This window comes from Felis catus, chromosome D4 (assembly GCF_018350175.1).
Source record: "Felis catus isolate Fca126 chromosome D4, F.catus_Fca126_mat1.0, whole genome shotgun sequence".
In the NCBI taxonomy this organism is placed as follows: domain Eukaryota; kingdom Metazoa; phylum Chordata; class Mammalia; order Carnivora; family Felidae; genus Felis; species Felis catus.
In genome coordinates, this window is record NC_058380.1 from 84,852,849 (window position 1) to 84,866,209 (window position 13,361).

General features: G+C 48.3%; 1 long non-coding RNA gene across 2 annotated transcripts in view; it reads left to right on the forward strand.

The window, feature by feature from the left end:
• Positions 1–3,654, forward strand: part of LOC123381636 — a 61,705-nt gene extending 58,051 nt beyond the window's left edge. Inside the window, exon 3 of one of the 2 annotated variants that reach the window (XR_006588903.1) lies at positions 3,505–3,654. This is a non-coding gene — a long non-coding RNA (uncharacterized LOC123381636). Of the gene's footprint in view, positions 1–19 lie in introns of both variants that reach the window. The other variant, XR_006588902.1, reaches the window with a different exon arrangement.
• The last annotated feature ends 9,707 nt before the right edge of the window (positions 3,655–13,361 follow it).

The following is a 13,361-nucleotide window of genomic DNA, read 5'->3' on the forward strand; positions in this document are numbered from 1 at the left end:
ACTTAATTTTATTCCGCAGTTACTGATTGAGCATCTACGGTGTGCCAGGCACTGTAATAGGCACAAAGGATACAAGGATGAGTGAAACACAGCCCTGTTGTAAAGTCACTTTATTATCTTATGATTGGAATTAAAGTTGAATTGAAGTACTTCATTTCAAAGATGAAAACAGTAAGTTTCAGGGAGGAGGTGAACAGGAGCTTGAACCAAGACTGTATGACTCTAGTAAAACACTAGGTGGGTGGGGGCACCTGGGTGGCTCCGTGGGTTAAGTATCGACTTCAGCTCAGGTCACGATCTCACGGTTTGTGAGTTTGAGTTCGAGCCCCGTGTGGGGCTCTGCGCTGACAGCTCAGAGCCTGGAGCCTGCTTCAGATTCTGTCTCCCTCTGTCTCTCTCTGTCCCCTCCCCCACTTTGCGTGTTCTCTCTCTCTCTCAAAAGTAAACAGACATTAAAAAAAAAACCCACTAGGTGGGTGGGTTAAACCTTTTCATCCAAGTGACCCTTAAGCACAAGAGAATATAAAATATTCCCAAAGATCAGGGGGCATAGCCTAGAGTGGCCTCTTGCAAGCAAGGGAATATTTATTGTTTCTAAAATGTCATGCACATTTTGCATTGTTTCATCTGTCTCTATATTTAAAAACACACATACATGTTTAGTATAAAGTCGTGTTTCAAAAATTAGTTCATTACTTACCAGTTAAATTAATGACCTTTTCCCTCAAAACCTATATGTGTATAATGGGTACATGAGGAAAAAGATCCATGTTTAATTGTGGTTTCTCTCCCTTTCTCCACCCCAAAAATACTCCAAAAGAGAGAGACATCAGCAAAGCCAAGCTGCTTCTTGAATCTGTGGCTAAAAAGACACTGCTCTGTGTTGCTGTCTTGAAATTCTTCATCATTTTATCTTTGTGTTTTGTATGTGGAGTCTGAAAGGATAATAGAGCACTCACCAGGGTCTTGGCATCTGGGCTCCCACAATCTGGCCTCCTTGCTTCCCAAGGACAGGTTCTGGGCTGCCGCCTTCTCAACTTCTGGCACACTGGAAAGGGTAGGGGTCAGGCGCACACCCCACAGTGTCTCTGGGGGGGGTGGCAGTGGCTGTGCCTATCCTGGCTGACCGCACCAGGTACATTCAGCAGGTGACTTGGCAGGGATCTCTTACCCACCGCTGATCCAAATACCAAGTGCATCTGGCACAGAGGTTGCAGTCCTCCGGGAGGTTGCCCGAAGCAGTAGGTTGGGGCTGCAGGAAGGAGGCATTGACTTCCTTGTCCTAGCCAGTCCCAGAACTGGACCTTGACACATATCTGCCAACCCCCTTCCCTTGCCCGTGGTCCACATGGCAGCTCAGAAGAGTCCCTGAAGGTGGAACAGCAATGGGGAATGAGCAGTGGGGGTGGGGCTGGAAGGAAGAAGGACTGGATTGTGGGAGCCTCTCCTACAGTGATGTGGGAAAGGTGACAGGCCAAATATTGGGGGCTTGGTCACTCTTTGTCGAAATGACACCTGTGGTCTGGCCACAGTGGGGTTTGGAGAGTCTGGAGGTTTAGAGGGTGAGATTGGAAACATGCCCACCCCCCCCAGTTCTGTTCTTCACCCATCACTGTATTCATGCCCGTTGCCATGTGGCTCTGCAGCTCCTCCCATCAGGAGGTGGCTCTGTTTCCTTCTCTTTGACTCCAGGTTGTCTTGAAACTTGCTTTGGCCAATAGAATGTAGGAGAATCCATGTGTGTGGAGAAGCCAGATGTGGCGTATTGAGTTAGGAATACATGAGTTAGAGAGGGTGCCGGCCACTCATAATGGGTTGGCAGGTAGCTAGCTCCCTCAACATCTGAGCTCCCACTTTGGGGAGGTGAACCACTACCCTCGGTTCCACTCCCAGCCCCCCTGAGCCTGGGACGCTGCCCTTGGTCCCCCACACTCCCACACCATCACTCACTGTCACCCCCGTGCCTCCCCTCAGGCCGGAGCTGACTCAGCCATAAGACAGGGAAGGGCAAGACTGGCTGCGGGGGGGCCCTGCACCCAAATCCAGTCTGACTGGAGGCAAGAAGGGGCTGGCTCCCTTTCCTGGGCCTCCTCGCGGTTCAGGTGGTCCAAGTGGCCAGGTGCTTGGCAGGGGACTTCACCCACCATCTGCCCGTGGTGTGTGTGTGTGTGTGTGTGTGTGTGTGTGTGTGTGTATGTAGGGGCAGCTGCTGCCCTCCTCACCTCCAGCCCCATCCTCGGCTCCCCCGCCCCAGCTGGCTAGGGGATGCTGCAGGAGCTGGCTGCTGACTGCCCTCATTAATATTTATGACAAGGAGAGGAAGTTGCATAAATCTTTCCTGATACTTAATTAAACCAAACTTCTTTTGATTTCCCCTCTTTCTGCCTCACTGAGTGTGGCCAGCATGCCTATTAGATGTTCTTCCTCCCCGAGTGGCCTGGAGTGGACAGAAACCCTCAGCTATTCTGTGCACCCAGCTTACTTCAGCCATTAGCTGGGAGCTTGGGGAAGCCTGGGGACCCCAATGTGCCTTCATAAGACTGTGCATGTGGCTTTAGGAAGAGGCTCCTTTCCACTTCTCTGGAGTAGTAGAGAGCTAGGAAGACACTGGCTGCACCCCTCAAAACAGGGGTGCAGACCCTGTTCTAGACCCGAAAGATGGAGGTTTTAAAGAGTGGCCAGGGGAAGCTGCGGTCTCCCTCCTTCCTGCTGCTCTGACAGGGAAGACGGGGTTAGTCCCAAAGCCACTGAGGAATAACTGAGTCCCTAGAAAAGCTGGGTCTGGCAGTGTCCCTGCCCCCCCCCCACCACTTACTACATGGCACCCCAGCCAGAGGACCCCAGTGTCAACCTGGTCAGAGCCCAGAGTCTCCCTGCGCTCTGGAAGCTGGTTAGCACCCGGCTGACATATCTTTGATATGGAATCATATACAGGAAGCAGCTTGACCCCTGAAGGCCCCTCTTAGCGTGGGATTGACACCGAGCATTGACTTTGCTTCAGGCTTATCCACAAATCTCAGCCAATTTTATTAAAGAGCCGCGTGTGGTGTGGAACATGCCAGGGAGACAACTTTATTTATAGATCTTGATCGGCAGAGAGGAGCCCACACTTGATTTTGTTGGCGCTGGGCCTCAGGTGGGAGGGGGTGATTGGCAGGTGCACTCCCCGCTGCCCCCCAGCTGCATGAAGACACTCACAAACACACGAGCGGGCAGGCACGTGGGCATTAAGCCAGAACAGACGTGTATACGTTCACGTGAGCAAACACACACGTACACACTGATATCCCACAGTGCCATGGACTCAAATGTGCCCTGCCCCCCAGACTCATACGTTAAGGTCCTAATCCCCAATGTGGCTGTATTTGGACCTTGTGGGAAGTAAGTACGGTTAAATGAAGTCCTAAGGGTGGGGCCCTAAACTAATAGGACTGGTGCCCTTATAGAAGAAAAGAGACACCAGAGATTGGTCTGTTTCTCTCTCATTTTCTATCTGCATGTGAGGAGGAAAGGCCATGTGAAGACACGGTGAGAAGGCAGCCATTCCCCAAGCCAGGAGGAGAATCCTCACCAGAAACCAAATTTGCTGGCGCCTTGATTGTGGACTTCTAGCCTCTAGAATTGTGAGAAAATAACTGTCTGTTGTTTCTGCCACTCAGTCTGTGGAGTTTTTTTTAATTAAACATTTTTTTAAACTAACTTTATTTTTGAGAGAGAGAGAGACAGCGCGAGCAGAGGAGGGGCAGAGAGAGAGACACACACACACACACACACACACAGAATCTGAAGCAGGTCCCCGACTGTGAGCTGTCTGCACAGAGCCTGGTGTGGTTCTTGAACTCAGGAACCATGAGATCATGACCTGAGCCAAAGTGGGATGCTTCACCGACTGAGCCACCCAGGTGCCCCTGTGGGATCTTGTTAGGGCAGCCCAAGCAGTGGGTCCACACGTGGACCCGTGGCGATATGTACCCATAGCCCTGCACCAATTTGCATGCAAATCAAGGCAGCGTCTCCCTTGATACACCTAGAGCCCTAAAGGAGATGCTCAGTGCTGGGCTGGTGACTCAGTGCGGGAGGGAAGGCGTGTGAATGTAGACACAAGCATGGGAACATCACCCTGTAGATCTGCATATATAGACACTTGTACCCTGTAACCTTACAGTGTATACAGAACTTTGTAATTAATAGTAATCATAAATAATGCCCACAGGGCTGGCTTACCCTAATAAATGCAGCTGGCATTCATTGTGTTTTCTAAGCCAGGCATCTCACACGTACCATCTCGTTTTTGCCTTCACAACTCGGAAGAGCACGGACACTCTATGGAGGGAACCAAGAGACGTCAGGAAAAGGTGTGCAAGGTGACACAGCCGAAGACAAGCAGCGTGACCCCCCTGCGGGCCAGTTGACAGGGGTTATAACTGATCCTAGTGCAGGCAGGGCTCCGGACCCGGCTGACTCAGCTGTGGAGGGAAGGGCAAGAGACGCCTGTTGGCCATGCCGCCATCAAGGCTGGCTAATGGGAGAGGTCTTCGGGTCTCCTCATCATTAATTTCCGGCCGCGGTGTGGCCATTAATGTGGGCTAAATCCAGACACAGGCAGGTGACCTGTCTGTGAGGTTGTCAGACAGGGTTTCTCTCTGGCTGCAGCAAGGTCAGACTGAAGATGTTTTGGCTCCAGAAACCTCTCTCTGTGCGGAGACGAGGGGTTCCAAAGGGACATGTGGACGGCTGCCAAGTGTACATGTTCAAGGAAGATGGACTTCGACCAGATTCCTCCGGCTCCTTGTGTTGAGCCTGGGCATAAGGCTGTGTGAGCGCTCACAGCCGCTGGCCCCGAGGAGCTCTGGGTAACAGGACAGCATGGGGCTGAGAGCCGTCCCCACAGACAGTGAAATCCCCAAGGGGGATGGGCACCACTGCAGGGCCACAGGTCAGGAAGGGAGGGGAGATACTGAGCTGTGGTGGGGTGGAGGGTCAGGACTCCCCCCAAGCTCCCCAATCGGGAGCCTTCCATTCCTCATCCTAACCCTGGAGGTAGTAAGGGCAGAAGGCTTGGGCTGCTCACAGTCAGAACTCCAGGCCTTGTGTGAAAGGCAATGCTGAGCCTGATGCAGGCATCTTGCAGTTGGGATGGTAGAGAAGGGCTCCAGGCTGTGGGGCCCAGGCAGGGAGCAGGGTGGACCCAGGGGCAGGGCTCATTCCATCCTGCTGGTGAGGTGAGTGGCCTGGGCCAGGACTGCTGGGGAATGTCGGGAAGGGCCTGAGGCAGGCAGGGGTGACAGTGCTCGCCTCCCCCTCCCCCTGACAGCAACAGGGCTGCCAGCAAAGATGCAGTTTCCAGCATAACTGAGAGGGACAGATTAAGAGCATGGGCACAGGGAACTCAAGAGTGATTGCTCGGGGTGGTGAAAATGGAAACTAGATAGAGTTGGCGATTGCAGAATACTGTGAATGTACTAAATGCCACTAAATTGTCCATTCGTAAATGGTGTATGTACATGGGGTACACTCGTTATGTAGATTTCACTTAGAGAAAGAAACTGAGAGGGGGAAAAATGGGCATTGAGCTCTATACAGCTGCCCTTGAATCCCCGCTCTGTCACTCACTAGCTGGGTAACCTTGGAAATGTGTTTATAGCCTCTTAAGTTTCACTGTCCTCATCCATAAAATGGGATAATAGTACCTGCCTAATGTATTGTTCTGGACGAGATGATGAGATGGATTTGAGAACTTAGAACATAACAGGAACTCTGCCAGTTTATAAAATGAAGCCAAAGGACATTGTAGATGTGCCTCACGGTCTCCTACCTTCCCAAGTCTGACAAAAAAAGGATAAGTTCATTTCAATAGTGCTTGGGACCAGCGCTCGTGTTCAAATATCTGCCAGCCCAAGGGCAAGATCTCCGGTAGCCAGTCCAGGGAGCCCCCCTCCACCCAGCATTAGTCTTCCATTTCCAAGTTAGGGCTTCTCTGAAGTGCTGCTGGGTGCCACCCGTGTGAGCTTGAAGAGCTTGAGGAAACTGAATCAGAACAGTGGGAGAGGGAAGGAGAGGTGCATTCTGGGAATTACAGTTCATTCATTGTTTCCTGCCAGGAAAGAACCACAGAGCGTTCAGAGTATCCAGGAATATGTTGTATTCCTCATAATCTGGCAGCTCCTCCAGGGCATTCCTCGTCAAGTCACAACACCCACACTAGATGATCAAATTAAGACAAGAGAACCCATCGGAATGATGCCCGGGGCCTGTTTATAGGCAACAGCCTTCTGGTGTGAGGTTGGAGAGGAGGCAAAGGGGGCCTCCAGTATGTTCACTGGTAAAGAGTAAAGATGAGTAAGCAGAGAAAGTGGGGGCAGCATGGGTTATAAAGAGACTGCCTGTGAAATGCACAGTCTGGGAAGAGCAAATATTTAGAGAAATTTTGCCATAGGAAGCAAAAGTAAATTTTAGAAAGTATTTGCTCTCTCAATAAAAGGAAAACAGGAGCATTATAAAAACAGAACATAGTAAGACCAAGGATGGAGTTGCAAAGGAATCTAGCAATGAGGTTAGCAGAAACCAAAACAGAGTGGCATCAGATCTTGAAATATTATAAACAGAAGTAAAAATAAAAACACATAGTTAAAATCAACATTAGAAACAGTGATTTTGAAAAATCAACACTGCAGAAAACGGAACCTGTCTTGTAGAAGAAAGTTTGACAAGCTCTTCTGAAAACCAAGGGAAGGAAAACAGTTTTTAAAAAAATGATTGAGAGGTGCCTGGGTGGCTCAGTCAGTTAAGCTTCCGACTCTTGATTTCATATCAAGCCCCACGTGGGCTTGGGATTCTGTCTTCCCCTCTCTCCCTCTCTCTTTGCCCCTCCCCTGCCCACTGTCTCTTTGAAAATAAATAAGCTTTTAAAAACTAAATAAAAATGATTGATAGAAATGAAAGAGACCCAATTAATTGGTAATCTAATTATTTAATAGGTATTAGCTGAATTAATATTCTGTACTTTTATGTTTTATTTAATTTTTTGAGAGAGAGTATGTGTGAGCAGGGGAGAGGCAGAGAGAGAGGGGGACAGAGGATCCCAAGTGGGTTCTGCGCTGACAGGCTGACAGCAGCAAGCCCGATGTAGGGCTTGAACTCAAGAACCGTGAGATCATAACCTGAACCAAAGTCAGATGCTCAACTGACTGAGCCACCCAGGCGCCCCTGAATTAATAATATTCTTAAATAAGAAAAAAAAGAAAATGAACCAGAAGTAATAAAGATATAATGGAAGACTGCTTTTCAAAAATGAAGAAATTAGTAAGCTCACAGATTAAAATGTACAAATTAGTTTTAAGAGATATACACATAGACATGTTCCATTGGATTATTTTAATTATAAGAATAAAGCCACAGAGAGATACAGGCAGACAAAAAAAGTTACCTCTGAAGAACCAAAATTAGGCTTGTCCAAACCAGTAAGTGTAAGACAACAGTGAGGCAACATTGTAGAGTTAGGAAGGAAAGATTCTGTAGTGTAAATATTTTATGCCTGTGTTGTCCAGCATGAACACATCTGAGTTAAGTCTACACCCCTAGGCTCATCCTGAAAAAGCCCTTTAAGAAATTTTCAGCTCAGTTCTTACTAACCTTTTTCATGTGATGGCACAAAAATAATTTCTAGTGGGGTGCCTGGGTGGCTCAGCTGGTTAGGAGTCCAACTTTTGAGTTTGGCTCAGGTCATGCTCTCACAGTTTGTGAAACGGAGCCCCAAATTGGGCTCTATGCTGACAGCATGGAGCCTGTTTGGATTCTCTCTCTCTCTTTCTCAAAGTAAACCTTAAAAAATATAATTTGTAGCCTACCCTGGTTTAAGAAAGTCTGCTCTCATGGGATCTGTGAGGATGAGAGTTGAGATTTGGGAAGATTGTTTTGGATGCAAGAGGAGCACAGGTTGTGGAACAAGACGGGAAGCACAGAGCAGTTAGGAGGATGGCTCAGTAAAAGAGGTGAGCAGCTGTGAGGCAGAGGAAAACCAGGAGATTGTGTGGTTCTGGAAGCCAAGAGAAGAAAGTGTTTCCAAGAGGCTGAGCCACTGGGCTGAAGGCTGCTGGGAGGCCAAGAAAAGTGAGGACCAAGAAGTGACCCCCAGAATTAGCAGCATGGAGGTCACTGATGGGTTGGATTTGAGTGGCCTCCAAGGAATGGGGGGTTTAGGAGAGAATGGAGGGAAGAAAAATGGAGAAATTTTGTATAAAAGATAATATTTTTGAGAATTTTTCTGCAAAAGGCATTGAGAAAGAAGACCATTGTTGAGGGGCAGATGGAATCCAAAGTTGGTTTTTGTGAGGTGGGGGGAATATCAGCATGTTCACAGGACAATGGGAGTGATCCACTGGAAGGGAACTTTGGTGGAAGAGAAGAGAGGGAGAGAATTACTGGGCAGTGCCCTTGTGTGGCAAGAAAGGTAGAATCTCATGGTCAAGTGGAGGGTTGGTTGAGTGACGGGAGAGTGGATGGGTCCACATGCTGGTGGGTGGATGGGTGGTGGGGTGGGGATTCTGAGAGAGAGGATGGCAAGTGAAGTGCAAGAGGGATGAGGAAAGAGGAGAAGGTTTGAAAGGGTCTAGGAGGTGGGAGAAGGCATGCCCTGGGGAAATGCTGTATGGTTGCTGGGCCACATTAAGGCCCATTGAGACTCCTGGTCATAATTGGAAAGGGAGAGCAGTGACCATGGTTGCACGTTTTTCTCCAGTTACATTGAGCTGGTTAGAAAGAGCAGGTAAGGACAGTGAAAAGGAGGCATCAGTGTTTCTAAGTCTCTCTGGGGTCACAGGATAGTTGAGGATGAGGCACTGGAAGGAGTGGGCTGGAGAGACAGTTCGGAGAGAAAGGTGGAAATCTTGGGGGGGGGGGCGGCTATTAGTAATGAAAATGTCTTAGAGTATGATTACAGGGTAGAGTGAAGTAGGGTGGATAAGATCTCAGGAGGAAAAGAATTTGGACATTGAGAGCCCAAGATGTTAGAATATCTTTGGGGATATTGAAGCCGTCAAAAATGAGACTAAAATCAGTGAGGAATGAAGCATGGCATCTGTGGATTGCCTCAACAATCTGGGGACAGGGGGTAGATTAGTGTGATGCCTTGAGATTCAAAGCAGGGATTTTTTAGGGATGAGACAGTGAGGAAGAATGACTGTGACCCCAGTTTTTTCCACCTTCCTGTACCCACACCCACTGCAACATGACTTTTCAAGAAACTTCTATCAGGAGGATGAGTCTGTTTTTCACCCCTTGAAACTGGGCTGGCCTTTTGACTTGCTGTAGCCAACAGAATGCAGCAGGAACAATGGTGTGCCCGCAGCTCAAGAGACCCAGCAGCTCCCACTTGGTCTCAGAACCCTGTCCAGCGGTCCTATGAGCAAACATTCTAGCCTCCTGGAGGCTGAGAGAGCCCATTAGGCGTAACCTTAGCATCCCAGCTGAGGCCATCCAAGATGGGCCTCCAGCCGGCAGACCCCAAAACTTAGAAGAGAGCCCAGCCCAGATCTGCAGAGATGCCCACCCATCCCACAGCTAACCAGAGACAGCTGAATGAGCCCAGCTCACTCAGAACCATCCAGTGGACCTGAATACCCATGAACCAAACAAATGCTTATCATTGTAAGCTGCCTTGCTTTCCTGCTGCTGTGTGACATATCACCACAAACTTAGTTACTTAAAACATCACCCATTTATTGGCTCACAGTTCTTTAGGTTAGAAGTCTGGGTGGACCCAATTGGTTTCTTGGCTTAAGGTCTCCCAGTCAGTGTTTACTATCATCGCTGAGCCGGGTAGTGCACTATATGTATTTATTTAGATTTTTTTCTCATGCAGCTGGGAGTAGATCGCTGCTGTTTTTTTTTTTTTTTTTCTTAATTCACTTAGAGATTTATGTCACTGTCACTATTCAAAAAAAATCGCAAGACTTGTTAACATTCTTTTTTTGTTCTTTTAAAGTTTATTTATTTCTTGAGAGAGAGAGAGAGAGAGAGAGAGAGAGAGAGAGAGAGAGAGAGGAAGGGACAGACTGAGACAGAGAGAGAATACCAGGCAGAACCGTGAGCTCATGACCTGAGCCTAAGTCAGATGCTCAACTGACTGAGCCACCCAGGCACCCCTTAACGTTCTTTTTCACATGGCTGAACACATGAGGTATTTTGCCAGTTCTTTGTGCTGGAATGCCTGCTTTGGGGCCTGCTGTTCAACTCTGTTCCTTCACCTCTCTGTGTCTTAGACCCTGAAGCTTCCTCCTTTCTTTTCCACTCCCATTTCATAGAGTCCACCCATCAGTAACCTCATCATACCCTGGAAATGGTGGATGGAGGAGATTGTACCTTTCTGAATATGTGTTCTTCTTCTCACATTTGATTACTATTTGGACTGCAAATAGACTTACAGATTAAATATCACCTTCCCGAGGTGCCTGGGTGGCTCAGTCAATTTAGTGTCCGACTTCGGCTCAGGTCATGATCTTGCGGTTTGTGGGTTCAAGCCCTGCATTGGGCTCTGTGCTGACAGCTCAGAGCCTGGAGCCTGCTTTGGATCTGTGTCTCCCTCTCTCTCTGCCCCTCCCCCACTAGTGCTCTGTCTCTCTCTGTCTCTCAAAAATGAATGTTAAAAAAAAAAATCATCTTCCCTCAGAACGATGACGATGTTTGTTTGCTCCACTGTCTTCCAGTTTCACGGTTACTGTTGAGAACTTCGATGCCATTCTTTGTGTGTGACCTGTTTCTTTCCCCTTATGGAAGTCTGGATTGATTTTCTGGGGCCTGATGCTCTGAAATTTCACAGTGATGGGGTGGGGATTTTTCATTCACTGCTCGGGATCCTCAGTGGATCTTTCAGTTTGGGAACTTGTGTTCTTAATTCCAGCAACTTGTTTCTGTCGTTTCTTCGATAATTTCCTCCCTGCTGTGTGCTCTATTTTCCCTTTTTGGAACTCCTGTTAGTGAGATGGTGAAATTCCTCAACTAATCCTCAAAGTTTTAAAACTTTTTTTCCCCTCTGACTCTTAGAGGGGGAGGAGCACCTATCTGAGACATTTCTCCAATTTTATCTTTGAATTCTTCTATTTAATTTTTAAGTTTCTATTATCATGTTTTAAATTCCAGCCTATGGCAGGGCTTTGCCTTTTCCTTCTTTTCTCGTATAAGCATATAGCTCGTAGCTGCAATATCTTCTCTCATCTGAGGAGTTTAGAGTATTGTTTTTTTTAAGTTTCCTTGTATTTGCTGCATTGCCTCTGATCCCTCTGTTTCTGTTGTTTTTATGTTTCTTTGGTTTTAATTTTTATTTTTTAGAGAGACAGAGCATGAGCAGGGGAGAGGGACAGAGGCGGAGAGAGCGAGCAAGAGGGAGAGAATCTTTTTTTTTTTTTTAATTTTTTTTTTCAACGTTTATTTATTTTTGGGACAGAGAGAGACAGAGCATGAACAGGGGAGGGGCAGAGAGAGAGGGAGACACAGAATCGGAAACAGGCTCCAGGCTCTGAGCCATCAGCCCAGAGCCTGACGCGGGGCTCGAACTCACGGACCGCGAGATCGTGACCTGGCTGAAGTCGGACGCCCAACCGACTGCGCCACCCAGGCGCCCCAAGAGGGAGAGAATCTTAAGCAGCCTCCACACTCAGCGTGGAGCCCAAGGCAGGGCTTGATCCCACAACCCTGGGATCGTGACCTGAGCCAAAATTAAGAGTTGGATGCTCAACCACCCGAGCCACCCAGGCGCCCCTGTTTTGGTTGTTCTGGGCCTCTCTTTCACGATGAGGACTGTCCACCATATTAAATACCAGAAGGTGATGTTTGGAGCCTTTTATTTCCCCTTCATATTTAAGAGTAGGGCTTTAAAAAGCAGTTTAGAAGCCCTGTGTGCATAGATGGAGCCTGCCTCCTGGTAGATGTCACCAGACACTGACCAGATGGGGCTTGTGGCCATTTCACTGGGGTCTCCCCAACGTTAGTATCCATAAATCTTTTCTTTAGGACCTAACATTTCTCACAAACAGAAATAAAAACAAACCCCAAACAAAACAAACTAAAAATATCCTCCCAACTCCTTCTGGGGACAGACTCCTGGCTGTTGGAGCTTTTGGAGATAAGTGGCAGAAGGAACTGGATGGGCATGGGGGCTCGCCATTTAGCACGCAAGCTTTGATTTTACCTGTTTGCAACGTGCGGCCTCTCTCACCCTCCTCTCACCCTGGGCCCTTGTGATGTGGCCAGCCAAACTGAGACGCGTTGTAAAGGCAAAATACACAACAGATTGCAAAGACTCAATATGAAAAAGGATACAAAATATCTCATTAATAATTTTTATATCGGGGCACCTGGGTGGTTCAGTTGGTTAAGCATTGATTTTGGCTCCAGTCATGATCTCGTGGTTTGTGAGTTCAAGCCCCGCGTTGGGCTCTGTGCTGACAGCTCAGAGCCTGGAGCCTGCTTCGGATTCCGTGTCTCCCTGTCTCTCTGCCCCTTCCCCACTTGTGCTCTGTGTCTGTCTCTCAAAAGTAAATAAATAAATTGATTACCTGTGGAGGTGATAATATTTTCTACCTGTTGCGTTAGGTAAAAATCTATTAATGAAATGAATCTCTCCCATGTCTTTTTCCTTTTTCACTCGTGGCTACTAAGAAGTTTAAAATTACATACGTAGCTTGCATTCTGCTTGTAGTGGTCAGGGCTGGTTTGAATGCATGCTCCAATTCCTCGCCTCTTGTTCTCCCTTGAGCTCACTCTCCTCTGGCCTCCACTTCGGCTGCTCCCCTGAAATGGCTCTCTTCAGGTTCACGGACAAGTGCCATGTGGCCAACCCTGAATTCTCAGACCTCCTCTTACTTAGCATCTCCGCAGCATATGCCCAAACTGGTTACTTTCTGCTCCCTGAGACACTGCCTTTGCCTTGAACTCTCCTGGTCCCCCTCCTTCCTCACTGACTGCCTCTCCCCAGTTCCCTCTGCTGGTCCCTCCTTCTCTGCCCCACCTCTGAGTGGTGCCACACTCCAGAGCTCAGACCTGGGTTTCCTCATCTATCCATCTTCATTCCCTTGATGATCACATCCGTTCTCATTGTTTTAGATACTTGTACGTAATCGGGGCCGTTGCTCCCTCCCTGACCTCATCTCCCACCAGCCTTACCCACTTGGGCTTCCTTATTGTTTCTCAACCGCTCCTGACACAGTCTAGCCTCAGGGCCTTTGCACTTGCTGTTCCCTCTGATAGAAACATTCCCCCCCCCCCAGCTTTTGGAATGGCTCCCTCTCTTTCTTCTCCTATAACATGCCCAGGGAGCCCCCCTGGCCACTCTCTCTCAAACTGCTGCCCTCCCATGTGATACTTCC